The following is a 15270-nucleotide window of genomic DNA, read 5'->3' on the forward strand; positions in this document are numbered from 1 at the left end:
CTGGCCTGTGTTTTTGTTATTTGAGTTCAGTTCACATAACAAGAGCCCAAGAAAATGTTATCTATATAGATGGATTTCCCAACTTAGAAACACCCAACTTAAAACATCTCTTATGTTTAAGCATCTGCTCCAAAAGAGAATATATCACCCCCACCCAACCAAGTAGTATCCAGAATATCCGTTTTTTTCCCCTCCACCACTGCTAGTTGGCCCAAAGTTTCTATACTTGCTTCATCTGAAAGCGTTACCTATCACCCACCACCCACACGGGATGCCCAAGATATCTGTGTCTCTTGAGCATTGCTTCAAAATGCCTCTCTTGCTGTCACTAAAGCTTTAACAACCCTGTTTCTGTTGTGAGGGAAAAAGAAGAGTTTCCTGCCACTGCTGGACTGCAATGGAGAAATGTGTTTGGCTAGATTTCTAGAAGTCAGAAGTATAATTCCACACAAAAAGATGTTAATTAGTCCACAATGAGACTGAAACGCTCATACTATTAATGGCACTACAGAACCCATCTGTAATTCATATTACATTGTTGCAGATAGTTAATTCACAAACGCAGTCATAAATTGTAGATTGACGGTACTAGAAAATAGCTTTAAAAATGTCAGGATGGATTAGCGTATGGACTTCAAAGAAAATTGGATTATTATTTGTTTGTTTGTTTAAGAGACAGAGTCTCACTCTGTCACCCAGGATGAATGCAGCAGCACAATCATAGCTCACTGCAGCCTCAAATTCCTGGGCTCAAGAAATCTTCCCACTTCAACCTCCCAAGTAGCTGGGACTACAGGTGTACATCACCACACCGGGCTAATTTTTTTTTTTAATTTTTTGTAGAGATGGGGTCTGGCTATGTTGACCAGGCTGGACTCGAATTCCTGGGCTTAAGCAATCCTCCTGCCTCTTCTGTAAAGTGAGTCACTACAACCCTGAAGTAATCTGCCATGGTGAACAGCTCCGAAACCACAGGTATACCTCACAACCAATAGAGTGGTATCAAGTGTGAATAGGCTGACAAGAATGACCATTAACCGTATCTCAATTTGGTATAGCAACCACGTAGGTAGCATCCATTTTAAAAACAAAAACCTTCTTACCCTCTGAATATTTGGAAAATGTCACAGTAGTCCACTGATACATGCTTATAACCAGAAAAAGAAACTAGAGGCATGTTAAGTCCATATTCCAAAGGAATACCCATATGATTAAAACTTTAGAACTCTGTTCATTTGATGAATCTGGCCTTCTTTCCTTAAAGAAACAGTTTTCAATGTCTTTAGTCAGGACCACTTTGTGTTCTTCAAAATTACTGAGTGCTCCCAAGAGCTTTTCTTTATGCGGCTTATAATGATCAATATTCACCGTGTTAGAAATTAAATGAGAAAAAGTTTAAGTATTTATCAATTTATTTTAAAAACTTAATAAGATAACATATGTAATAAGACAATACATTTTAGGAAAACAAAATGTTTTCAAAACAGAAAAAAGCTTTCAAAAACAGAAAAAAGCTTTGTGTGAAAAATTATGTTGTTATAAAAGCTTTGCAAATTTCTTTCATGCCTAGCTTAATAGAAAACAGCTGGATTCTCATATTGGTGTCTACATTCAATCTGTTGTGCTATGTTGTTTTGATTGAGCTACACGAAAAAAAAGATGGCCTCACACAAATACATAGTGAGAGAAAAGGAAGCATATGTATTAACAGCCCATTCAGATAATTGTAGATGTTCTTTTTTGATACTACACCAAAACTTGACAAGTAGGAGTTTCTTAAAGGTTAGTTGAAATATGGAATCTCACACATATGAACTCTGTATTCTGTTACTTGCTTTTTGAAAGGATCTTTCACCCACAATCTTGTAACACTGGTCACTTTGAAAATATTGGTTGAGTTATACAGATATTACAAATCCTGACACAATTTGTCATATAATAGCAAAAACTCACATTCATTAAAATCACCACCCATCTCATCAGGAAAATCTTTTAAGTACTGGGAAGCTGACAATAGCACAGCAGGTAACACAAGTTTTCTAAAATTTTAATTTTCACTTGAAAGTTTGAATTTTATCATTGGCAACAATACTGTCAGTTGTTTTCCTTGAAGTGACAGGCTCACTTTGTTCATTTTCAAGAAAATGACTGCCAAATTTCTAAGTCTAAATAATCACAGTTTGGTATTCATTCTTTCAAGTAAAAATGATGCTTCATGCAAAATTTGGCTAGTTTCACTAGCAACTCAAAAAGAAAAATCACATATGGATTTTTCCTCTAGACAGGCAATGTACTCTGGATATGCAGCAGAAATGCTTTTTGCACATTTCGTATCTCATCACACCAAATATTAAAACAAAGTATGCTTAAGGGTCAAAATTAAATCAATTAGCAATTGTTATCACTTCATCAAGGACATTCTTAAGTGAAAGTGGCTTTTTCTTTTTTTCTGTGAATGCACAGCTGTGAAGAATACCATGATTACTAGGTACAGTTGGGTCTCACTGCCATTTAATTTCTAGAATGCTTAGTTTCATCGATCATTGCTTTTACACCAGCAGGGCAAATGTCAAAGCAGTAGAAAAGGCAAAAAGTTAGTGTTACTATGATAATGGTTTTTACCTCATGGACACTCCTCAAAGGGTCTCAGTGATCCCTAGGGATTTGTACATCACAATTTGTGAACTGTTATCTTAAGGAAACACTAAAAGCTATGAATAAGTCACCATCCCCAAATCCACAGTGAATATCCCCCATATAATAAATATACTAAATATGTGTATGAATTCTTGAACTCAAAAATTGGTCCAATTTGTTTATATAAATAACAATAGCAATTAATATTTAGTGAGCACTTACATGTATTATCTCATTTAATCCTCATACGAAACCTATTAGTTAGCTGCATACTTATGCTACAGATAAGGAAACCTGTGATGAAGAAAGGTGAAGTTACTTGTCCAAGGTTACAACAGCAACTATCAGTATTTATTGGATTCAGGCATAACCAAGTATTTTGCATACCTTACTCTTAAGTCTTCACAACCACCTTTTTACTGTCCTTATTACCCTTTATTGTTCTTTACATCTCTAGTCTTTAAATCTTCATTACTAGTTTTACAGACTAAAACTTTGAAGCAAATAGTGTAAAGTATCCTGCCCAAGGTTACCCAAGTGGAAAGTGATGAATCATCCAGTACAAGTCTGTCTGACTACAGAATACAATACATACTCTGCCTTGCTATACCACGCAGGACTGTATTATTTGTATATAAATAAACTGATAACTACAAGAGTCTTATACAGTTTTAAAGTCAATTGAGTAAGACCCCTATTTGGAAAGATTTTTACTAATTTGATTACCTCTGTCTTTAAATAGTACAAAACCTACTTCCTTTTAAAATGATTTGCTCTAGATAGTTCATTAATTCACACTATTTGAATACGACAACAGATTAATACAACTAAGTTACTAAAAAAAAAAAAAAAAAAGGTAACTCTAAAAAAGACTAATTCCTCCATCAGATAGGAGAAAACTGAAACTCGGAGCAATTACTAACTCCCCACAAAGGCTTGCTGCTCATAAATGGCCCAGAATCTAAATCAATCTGGACTGACTGTGAAACCCAAAATCTGCAGTCACATTGCCTGCATATATTTAAGAAGGCCTCAGGCAATGACCTAAGAATTGCTCACAAGGTCCGGACACAGAGCTTGCTGATATCATACCCACCTACCCAAGGTAATCAAGATATGAATCACCTTGTATCTTAAAGACCAAGAGGTGAAAAGGAAGCTGGTGCACACTGAAAATAAAGAGCCATGTTTTCAGGTGCTTTGAGTAAAGAAAAAAGTAAATTCACTTATAAGGTGTCGGTACACATCTCTGTGGCTGAGACATGCTTGCTTCCATTTAAAAAAGAAAAAAAAAAAGTCTAGAAGACAATGTCATCACACCTACACAGGCTCTCCACAGATTACACAATAGCTTTCAGATGCCAGGAGCCCAGGAATGCTGCAAACCTTAGTAATTTGCAGCAGATAATCATTTTCCTAAAACTCTAATCAATCCATAAAATTTTCATTTCAAGTTAGGATCTATAAAGGCTAGGCATCATGCCCCAACCCTTTGTTTCTATTTTAAGGGCCTACACTGCAAAATAGCTGCTTAATATTTAAACCCAAAAGAGGACAGAGAAGGAATCACGGTTCCTCTACCTCAATCCCATATCTTTTATAACCTGCTATAACTCAACTTTTAGGAATTATAAACATCTTGAGATTGGACAGAGGACTGTGGCTTTAATTTCAAACAACTTGTATTCTTAAGGAGTCCCACACACGTTTGACAGGAAGGTGACAAAATGGAAGGCTGTGGTGTACCACCTAAAACAGCAGGCAGTGCAGGGGAGAGATGAGCAATTATACTCGTCACAGAATACCACACTCTGGATTCCTATGTAGCAAAGAAAAAACAAAACTATAGAGCAACTTTTACCTCCCCCATGAATGATTCCTAACATGACCTAAAAGAATCACAATCTCGTAAGCAGTTAACAGATATACAGAAAAAGAAAAAAAAAAAAAAAATCAAGATTGAGGTCATGTCCCTTGACATGCATCACTTACACCACAGATTCCCCCACTTATCTGAATTAAGTTCACATACCTCATTTCATTCAGATAATTGAAGTTTTCCTTTTAGAGTTGTGAAGTGTTTACCTCAACATAATTAGTAAACTGTCCACTTAAAAATACCACTACAAAAATTACCACCCCCTCGCCTCTACACATTTACACACACTCCACTACCATTAAAAGTATAAGATTTTGGCCTTCACAAGAAAGTTAATTCAAAAGTCCTCTTTAAAAAATTAGCACAAGAAATTTTACAAAAAAAGTTGCAGTCATTGCGTCTTTAATAAGGAGGGTTTGCATTACTTGTTAAAGACATGGTAATTTGGGTGTTCAATACATGACTACTGTTCTGAAACCAAATTAAAGGTTTAGACTACTAAAGAGTTTGATGATTTGCCTCAATACAATAACTGGGATCGTATAGAGAACAAAATCAAAGAGGTCTCTCTTCTTTACGAGCAGGCATTTAAGGGCCTTTTAATGAGAATTTACTCTTTAGTATATAATTACTAATGAACAAAAATAGGGCCATTAAACTCACTTCTTCATAATAAAACTAATTGTAAGAAATATAAGATAATATATACATATTAATCAAATTCATGAAAAACTGAAATCTCCAATGCCTTACAAGACAACATAGTGAAAATTATATACCTTTTCTTCTTAATTAAATGTCCTGTCAGGTGACTGATGCCATTTTTTACATGGATATGCCTATAATTTAAAATACACAGACTTGGCCAGGTGCAGTGTCTCACGCCTGTAATCCCAGCACTTTGGGAGGGTGAGGCCGGCGGATCACGAGGTCAGTAGATGGAGACCATCCTGGCTAACACGGTGAAACCCCGTCTCCACTAAAAATACAAAAAATTAGCCGGGCATGCTGGCGGGCACCTGTAGTCCCAGCTACTCGGGAGGCTGAGGCAGGAGAATGGCGTGAACCCGGGAGGTGGAGCTTGCAGTGAGCCAAGATCGCGCCACTGCCCTCCAGCCTGGATGACAGAGCAAGACTCTGTCTCAAAAAAAAAAAAAAGAAAAGAAAAAACACAGACTCTCCAGTACTAATGATGACAATGAAACGTCTAAGCTTCTTGAATTAATTTTAAACTTCTATACGAACACTGGCTTCCCACACTGATAACAGAACTTATTGTTGGGAGAAATTTATATCTAATCTATATGTATCACCTGCTATATGCCAGGCACTGTACTGAGTGCTAAGGACACCTCCAGGGAACTGGACAGATTCAGTTCCCACCCTGGGGTACACACGATCTAGATGTAAAGACAGATAATGACCATGCTCGAGGAATGTGTAATAGATACCTGTGATGTTATTTTATACATACCACACACAGAGAGAGAAACATGCGAGAGAGAGGAAGATTCCACGCATGGTTCCTGGCTCATCACTACCACAGCCCTCGATCCAGTCTTTTGCTACAATGTTGGGTGTGTTAGGCCCCAGGGAAAGCCTCTGACCTTCTCCTGCCCCAAGACAGGACTCTAATCGCTTTTCCCACGCCCCGCCCCCCAACCCACAGAGGATCCCATTCTATACCCTGGAGGAAGGAATGCTGTCATAAAGTTTCCACAAGAACCCAAAAGAACTGAGTTCAGAGAGCTTCCAGATAACTGAACACTGGAGGTTCCTGGAGAGCGATGCACTCAGATCACAGGGTAGCTCTGCACTCCTTCCCCCATACCGCGCCCCACATGTCTCTTCATCTGTCACTCCAGCAAATTAATAGAACCTAAACATGGGGTCGTGAGAACCCCAATACCTGAACAAATGAAAGCTCAAAACTAAGAGAAGAAGGCAGAAAATTAAACACTTGAAAAATAACGAGCTACCATTGAACTGCATACAAATCACCAATTTATGGGAGACACCCTTAAGTGTCTCCACTAAGAAAGCAAAGAATCCAACAGCTGGCTAGTCAGGAAAGGTGTTCTAACTCATGACTGGATGAATCCAGGGTGTCCCAGAGTCCCTGACGCAAATGAAATGTTGACCCTCAAAAAGGTTCAAATTATAATAGCCACGGAGCCTAGATCTCAGTATCTAAAGGGTCAATCTGGTGAGTGTGAGTCCAGAAAACAGTATCACAGGATCTTGGCTCTGCAAGACCCCAACCACCTAACTATGGATAAGAATAGGTCCCAGCTCCCTAAGGGTAGGGGAGATAGCAAGGAGAGGGAGACCAAGCTGTTAGGGTGCCTAAACAGGCTTAAGACAAGGTTCCAGTTCCACAAAGGACCTGAAATACAAAAAGAAATCACCCAAGAAACATAAATTCTATGGACTATTTATAACTTACTAAGGAAAGACTGTGGAATTGCTTCTCTGATTATTTTTTTTATTTTCTTTGGAGATGGAGTCCCGCTCTGTCACCCAGGCTGGCGTGCAGTGGTGCGATCTCGGCTCACTGCAACCTCCGCCGCCCAGGTTCAAGCCATTCTCCTGCCTCAGCCTCCGAGTAGCGGGGGAATACAGGCACCTGCCACCACGCCCGGTTAATTTTTGCATTTTTAGTAGAGATGGGGTTTCACCATGTTGGCCAGGTTGGTCTCGAACTCCTTACCTCAGGTGATCCACCAGTCTTGGCCTCCGAAAGTGCTGAGATTACAAGCATGAGCCACCACGCCTGGCTCTGGTTATTTTTTAAATACTCAAAAAAAATTATCATCTGTTTAAATGACTTGTGTGATCCTACAGAGCATAGGGGAAAAGCACTAGCTATTCTTACTAATTGCCTGATTCTATATCCTAACTCCATCTATAACTATTTTGAAATATTCTACATGCCTCACACACACTTAGTTAAGGTGTTTGTCATTATTTCAAAACTCCTTATGAGAAAAGTGCTTTAAAAATGAAAATCTGCAGGCAAACTGAGTACATCTCAAGGATATGGTGAGACAGCACACCTTTGTGAGCAATGGGTGCTCAGGGCACCAGAATAATCCCAGATCCTTCCTGTTGTAGGTGACAGACGTCTTAAAATATCTTCGGTCTGAAGAGAAGAAACTGACCTGGCAGTGAGTAGGCCAGGCAGACTAGGACTGACATCAGAACCAGCAATGATAGATGTGAGCTGATTTGCTTCCTATAAATTCAACACCATCCTACTCTACCGTACAACTGCTTTCAGTAATATTAGTCGAAAAAAAATGAAAGTAGTTCAAAGACGTCCCTATGGAAGGTATTACCTCTATGACTCCACATGTTCAACTAGGAATCAGCCTATAGAATTGGCTCTGCAACTGGTCAGCCCAAATTTTACTCCGGAGATTCAAAGAATGGAGTGTTGGTTTGTACTTCCAAGAGAAATGCTTGAAAATTTTCCTCAGTTTTTTTTTTTTTAAATAACCAGGCAGGGCACAGTGGCTCACGTTTATAATCCCAACACTTTGGGAACCCAAGGCGGGAGATTGAGACCAGCTTGGCCAACATGGTGAAACCCCATCAGTACTAAAAACACAAAAAACATTACCTAGGCGTGGTGGCGCATTCCTGTAATCCCAGCTACTCAGGAGGCTGAGGCAGGAAACCGCTTGAACCAGGGAGGCAGAGGCTGCAGTGAACTGCTATCACACCACTGCAATCCAGCCCGGGTGACGGAGTGTGACTCTGCCTCAAAAAAAAAAAATAAAATAAAAAACATGCTATTATTCTGATATTAAATAAAAGAAGAAGAGGAGGTAAGAATACAAGTAAAAGAACACACAGTGTTCTTCATGTAATACCAACAAGAAGCATAACATATCAAATACAACCTAAAATCACTTAAAATATCATTTGGGACAATTTGCCAAGGTAGTCCGAACTCTGAAAGTTACGTTCCTTACAAAGGTCTATATGCTGAAAAACATATCCTTATAAAATAAAACCAAGATTGTAAAATGTGGCCTATGGTAACAATCAGAGGGTCACTCAATTCATGTTGTCACACTTTGCTCTCGTGGAAACATCTATTATTTTAGCTCACCTAAGGTGTTCTATTACTAATGTTCTTTCCCAATATCAGAGTGACTAACATAAGTTACAGAACAAAATTCGCAGTGTTAAGTTTCTTCCCCCAATTTTTCTAAAGTATCTGACACCTGCTACCTCTTTCAATATTGGAATTCAACCTAACCAGCGTACCTAGTTCAACACAAAAAAGGAACTGAGTTATTTCAAGTTTACTATATCATTGTTCAGGACTTCCAGGCACTCTGCTACCTTCAAAAATTAGATTAAGCCCAACAAGATCATAAGCATTTAAAGAGTACCCACTACACATGATAACAGGTATACACAGATGAGTAGGACATAGCCGAACTTTCACGAAGCGCCTACCAGGAAAGTGCACACAGGCCAACAAGTATTTACTAAATGCCTACACTACACACTGTGCTCTGGGATGTAAAAAATTCATCTCACCACAGCAAGAACTTCAGGACTCATGCATTTGAGGCCCACTTGGAAATGTGAGATTGGGCATGCTGGAATTAGATTATTACATGTGAAGGGATTTCCCTTCCTAAGTGATAGTCATGCATCACATGACATTTCAGTCAACAAAACACCGAATATACAACTGTGGTCCCATAAGATTATAATACCGTATTCTTACTGTACCTTTTCTAAGTTTAGGTGTGTTTAAGCACAGTATTCAGTACAGTAACATACTGCACAGGAATGTAGCCCAGGACTAATAAGCTATACCATATAGCCTAGGTGTGAAGTAGGCTATACCATGTAGGTGTGTGAGTACATTCTATGATGCTCCCACAAGTACACATTTCTCAGAACATACCTGTCATTAGACACACGACTAAATCAAGGTTTATATACACCATAACTCTAAGACTCTTAAAATACCAATCTGCTGGAAGTGACGTAGGCTATCCAAATCAAAAATATGAATCGATTCTTGAAGGGCAAGATAATTGCTAATTCAAAAAAACTGGAAAGTAATGTTTAAACTGATAGAATGTAAATACTTTCTAACTATGTACAATTTATGGCATTTTAATCTAATGGGTCCGAATCATAAATTAAGAAAAAAAATTTAATAGAGTTAATTACTTGGCTTTTTAAGATACCATAATCAAACAAACTTTAGTACAAGAATAGAAGAGGTCTGAATTACCTAGTTAAGTGTTTAGTTAAGACTACTAGTTCTATTCAGCTCCTGCTAAATCTCATCAAGAAACTGTCTTCGATTCTTAATTTCTGTATAAAATAATGGGATTGGATTATACTGCTAATGTCCCTTACAGATCGAAAATTCTGTACTTCTGTGATGCGTAAGATTAAAATGTCAACACAATTTTCAAATCAAGACTAAAGAAGCCATTTTAACCTTTGCGAACTGGTGATGTTAAAAAACTTACTATTTCCTACCTTATTGCAAGTATCATGCTTCAGATTTTACCTACTCATTGTTTTCAAGCATGTCAAAGAAAGTTTCGTGATTCAAGGGGTACTTCTCTAACCCTCAATACTAAAACTGTTTCATTAAATACAGTACAGGACCCTAAGGAAAATGTATACCAAAAGGGAGTGGGAGCCGAGAAGAATCTAATCCAAGTCAGACCTGGAACGCACTAATTAAAATTCAATATTTCACTTGGTATGTGGGTTCCTACATGAAACTCCTGTCATGGTTAAAGCTTAAGGTTAAACAGGTTAATAGAAGCCAATAGAATGGCTCTATTGAATTGTACTGAACAACTTTTTCAGCAGCTCCTTTACCTAACCACTACTTTAAGCTTTAAAATCAACTTCAGGGGTAGGCACCAAATAACCAAGTGAGCCACGGCAGCCGGGGCTGCAAACTGAAATCCATCTCGTATGGAAAATCATCATCAACTCACGTTTTCCATTTCAAACTGCGATACAGGTGGAAGCAAAGCTGTAAAAGCCTTCTCTTTGAACCTCCCATCACACGGCCTCAAGGCATTAACTTAATCTCAAGATAACCTAAAGCAGCACAGTTGTCAGAAGACTCTAAAAGTTGTATGTGCGAGAGAAGGCAAAAAAACTACTTCGGGACTAAAGGTTAAATTTCGCTGCTGCATTCCCAAGACTTAAATTCAGAGAATCTTTCCACCTGGACAGAATTGGATTGTCTGGATCCCGATGAAAATGGGAAGTTATGTGCTTAATCCTCAGACGAGGGATTCCGGGGTGGGGGGCACAGTGAGGGTCTTCACACTCGGCTGGCAGAGGGGAGTGGGGCGCTGGGGAGGTCTGGTAACTGAGGGCGACTAGGAGCCAGAAGCGAAGCTTTCCCTCAGGAAGGCCTGGGGCTCGCACCGCAAGGGGTCAAGCGCCGGGCAGCCTGGTGGTCGGCGAAGCACCCCAGCCAACTCAGGCCAACCCGGGCGCCCGGCCTCCCTTCTCCCGCGCGAGGGCGACGTGCCCCCACCCGTCCTCGCAGCCTGCGCGAGGAAGAAGCGGAGCGCCGGGCTGCGGAAAACCAGCACGCACGACGTGTAGGCACCAAGAAAACGCAATTCGAACACGACCAGTTTGCAGAAGGAACAAAACGCCACGGCCTGGACGCCCCATTCCGAGCGCGGTGCGGACGGCGGCGCAGGCAGCGCAGCGCGTGCGCCCGGGAAGCGCGCAGCTCTCAGCTCCGCCTCCCCCACACCCCCCGCCCCCGGCTCCCCGCGCCGCAGCCGCCGCTGCTGCCCCTCTGGGAGCTCCGCGCAGCGCGGCCCCGCGAGGCGGGCGCCGGGGAGGGGAGGGGCCGCGCTCCCCGCCTCCCCGCCGGCCCGCGCGGCTCCCCAGCCCGGAGCCTACTCACCTCCTCCTCCTCCTCCTCCTTGTCTCTCCCTCCTTGCCACCGGCGCGGCCCAGCCGGCGACGCGCTGACGCCGTGCCCCTCCCCCGCGGCCGCCGCGGATGCCGCCGCCCCTCCCGGCCCGCGGCCGCCGCGGCCTCCGGGCGCGTCAGGCGCTGGTCCCGCCCCTCGGCCCGCCCGCGCAATCGAGGCTCCGCCTCTCTGCGCCGCCCGGACTCTGCTGGCGCAAGGTCCCTGAGTCAGCGGCCGCTCCCGCCCGCGCGTGTCGGTCCGCCCCGGCCTGCGGGCTCGGCTCCTCGCACCTGCCCACTGTCCCCCGGCCTCGCTCTGCTCCCCACCTCCCTGCGCGCCCTTTCCTATCTCGTCAGCACCCTGGCCGCCCCTTCAGCTTTTTCGTAGTCTTTCCCCAACCTCCTAGTCCTGTTCTAAGCTCGCATAGTCACCTTCTCTTTCTTTCTGGAAGGTCTGGTCGACCTCGGATTCCTGCTGCAGTTTTCCAGCCGGCCCGTCGCATCTCCTTTCCCGGTCTACTCCCCGGCCTGCTAGAGCCTCAGGGCCCCTGTGCGGGTTCCCGGCTCTCTTGCCGACACCTCTACTTGCTCTGCAGCCTGTACCTCCTCCACAGCTGCTTTGCCAATGCCTCTTAATATCCCTCCCTCTGGACCCCCTCGATTCCCTCCTGGCAAGGCTCATGCTTTCCTTTATCTCCATTTTTCGCGTCCTTTCGGTTCTGACTACTCCACACACTAATGATGCAGTTTGAGTATTCAATAATTGCATGTTCGCGGTCCCATTTACACGAAGAGAGTCACATTGAGTAATTAAAAATCACAAAGCAAAGCGACAGCAGTGGAGACCTTTTTTTGACTTGCATAGTTCCATCTATATTTTCCTTATGCAATAATATTCTCATTGCCACTTGAATTTCAAGGAATGGGATTTTCTTTTGGGGCTTAAAATTCACAAATGTTGGATGTTTTTTCGCTGCGACCTAATTTCACTTTAGCTCTTTTATTTATAGAATACATAGTAGAAAGAGTACCAGGAAGTCCCAGGTGTTCTTGACTGTAAAATGAGGAATGTGTCCCTTCTTTAAATTCCTTTCTGAAGTAAAGGATCCTTTCTAAAGTAAAGGATTTTGTATCTGGAAGGAGGTTGTAGGTTAAATGACTGGCGAAGGCAAAGCATGCAAATATAACTGGATGTCTGGTTTATTAAGTAACTTCATTTTTAAAACTGCAACTTGGAAGAGTTAGGCTGTGATGCGGAAATGAGTTAAGAAACATACCAAAATAAAGGAAATCGATTAGGCCTTTGTAGTTATATCCACAAGTTGCTTTAAGTTATGTGAGTAAACATTCTTATCCTTAAATTGGTGCGTCGAAACTATCTTCCGTTCTAAACAAAATCCAACTCTGTTTGGACAAAGTTTAAAACCATTGTTGAACTGAACAACAGCATTGTAAGCATTTGAAAGCCTAATAAACCATCCGTCCATCCACTTTCACACAAATTGAGAAACAGAAAAGAGTAAATGCCAAACCCTGAAAGTGAGTGTTCTGACTACACATGAAACTAGTAAATCCTATTACACAGAATAAAATACAAAATGCTTCTCCACTTACGATGGGGTTACTTCCCAATAAACACAATGTAGGTTAAAAATATTGTAAGCCAAAATTGCATTTAATGCTAGCAATACAGCAGATGGTCCTTGACTTCCAATATTTTCAACTTTAGGATGATATGAAATGTATATGCATTCAGTAGAAACCATAACCCCATCATAAGTCGTAAGAAGCTCCTCAACTTACCATGGGGTTACATCCAGATAAACCCATTGTAAAATGGAAAAATTCTAAATCAAACCACAATATCTGAAAAATCCTAAAGTTTATGGCTGCCATTTCATTGTTTTAAAAATAGAATTACATAATTTTATAATTAAACTGGTCCTTAAAATAATTGGGAGTCTAATCCTTTCATTTTAAAATGAAAAAAAATTTTTAGTTCTTTTTTAATCTGATTAAGAACTGAAGCCCAGAGAGGGTAAGTTGTCTACCCAATATTACCCAGCTTAATTGGAAACAAAGCCAGGGTTCAAACTCAGACTTTCTGTTTCACATACCTGCCAGCATCTGGCTCATATTAATAGTTAACACTTATATAAAGCTATTCAACATCAAAATTCCTTGACTTTGCAGCTTTGCCTACATGGTCTGAGTGATGTATGAAATTGCACTTGGCATTAGCTAGGAAGGTATTTCTGTCAGAAGCTGTTTTGTCCCACTGGTTTCAAGGATTCCTGTTGCACAACTTTCATCTCAGTCAGGGTTCATTTGCATGATCCAGGCAATTCTGGCCAGACCTCCGGAGCCATGAACCAACCAAATGCATTCATCCTCGATGGTGACAAGGTCTGTGCCTACTTGTAAGAATTATTAAGACCCTATTGCCAAGAAAATTACAACATCACTGAGAAGGTAAAATGTGAAACACAAAATGATAATTCAACACTACTAATGAAGGATTCGATTGTAAATTACCAATTTTAAGATGGAAAATAATCCATGTAAATTAAGGGAAGACTTCTTAACAATAACAACAAAAAAAGGACAGAAAGTGAAATTTAGAATTTAGGTTGCCTTATGGAGAAAAAGGGTAAAGGAAATTGCTTGAACAAAGGAGGTAAGAAAATAAGCACATCAATAACCAAGGAAAAGATAGGAGATCAGCTGAGGTGAAACAGGAGATTCATTTTAGAAACAACAGAAAACTAGCTGAAATAATAGAGTAGGATCATTGATAAGGGGCCTAAATGTGAGCCTGAGATATTTATTCTAATAGGAAATCATCTGGGTGGACTTGCAATGGGGAAAGGAGGACAAGACAGGGGGACCATAACCTTGTCTAGTTCTAATGAGGCAAATAGAATTTAAAAGAATCGTTGGTCATAGATGCAACTAAGGTAAGACTTGGGTTCACTGAGTATATATAAGAATCAAAGACGAGAATGAAGTCCAAGATGACTTTAGGATTGTGGCAAGAGTCAGTAACAGGATATACAGACCTTGGCACCTTAGAGTTGGGAGATGATCAACACTCACTGGTACAGCCTCTAAATTGATAGATGAGGAAGCCAGACATTTTCCCAAGGTAGAATCTCATCGTCACAAACTCATTCCAGAAAACTGTAGTTTACTGGTTAAATAGAATTAGCAGGTAAAAAAGGAAACGCTCGCCCTGTCCCTGTCCTTGCTGGTGTTTTATGGTCAGCTAATTTTTATTTCTACTTCAGCCCCACTGATGTGAAAGTGCTCAGTAATCCACCATATAATATTACAGTAGAAAATAAATCAATAAGTGTTTGTTAAATAAGTACCAAATGCAGTTTGGTATGTTTCTACTCAGAACTCTGCTAGGTGTGGAAGCCTAGAAAAGTATAAAAAGGGAAGGGCCTCTGCCTTTCAGAAGCTTTAAAATCTGGTTGAAGAAAAAAGTCCAAAGCACCTGACACAATAGAGAGTAAATTCCATGGACAGTGAGAACAGCATATGTGGACTGGAAGGTATGTTTATATAGAAACAGGGAGGAATAGTGTTGAATGGATTGGAAGTGATATGATCTATAAAGTTCATTATTCAGCACATTTTTGTTAATCTTTAAGCACCATTCTAGGTATTGGAGATAAATTAGTAAAATAAAAAGCTCCTATTCCTATTGAGGTTACATTCCGTTCAGGAGAGACAGAGAAGAACAAGTAAGTATACAACTATAAGAGTAACAGGTGCTCTGGGCCGGGCGCAGTGGCTCACACCTGTAATCC

The 15270-nt window shown here is 40.8% G+C and overlaps 1 protein-coding gene across 36 annotated transcripts in view; it reads right to left on the minus strand.

The window, feature by feature from the left end:
• Positions 1-15270, minus strand: part of GTDC1 (glycosyltransferase like domain containing 1) — a 452114-nt gene that overhangs the window by 413549 nt on the left and 23295 nt on the right. For 26 of the 36 annotated variants that reach the window (XR_010118861.1, XR_010118863.1, XR_010118864.1 and 23 more), the window contains exon 1: positions 11448-11548. The exons of 1 other annotated variant lie outside the window; for it this stretch is intronic. The gene's annotated coding sequence lies outside the window, so the exon portion shown is untranslated. Of the gene's footprint in view, positions 1-8138; positions 11251-11447; positions 11568-11887; positions 12068-15270 lie in introns of those variants that run through there. 9 more of the 36 variants (XM_055262051.2, XM_055262043.2, XM_055262054.2 and 6 more) reach the window with 7 other exon arrangements.

The sequence above is a fragment of the Symphalangus syndactylus genome, chromosome 22 (assembly GCF_028878055.3).
Source record: "Symphalangus syndactylus isolate Jambi chromosome 22, NHGRI_mSymSyn1-v2.1_pri, whole genome shotgun sequence".
NCBI classification, from domain to species: Eukaryota; Metazoa; Chordata; class Mammalia; order Primates; family Hylobatidae; genus Symphalangus; species Symphalangus syndactylus.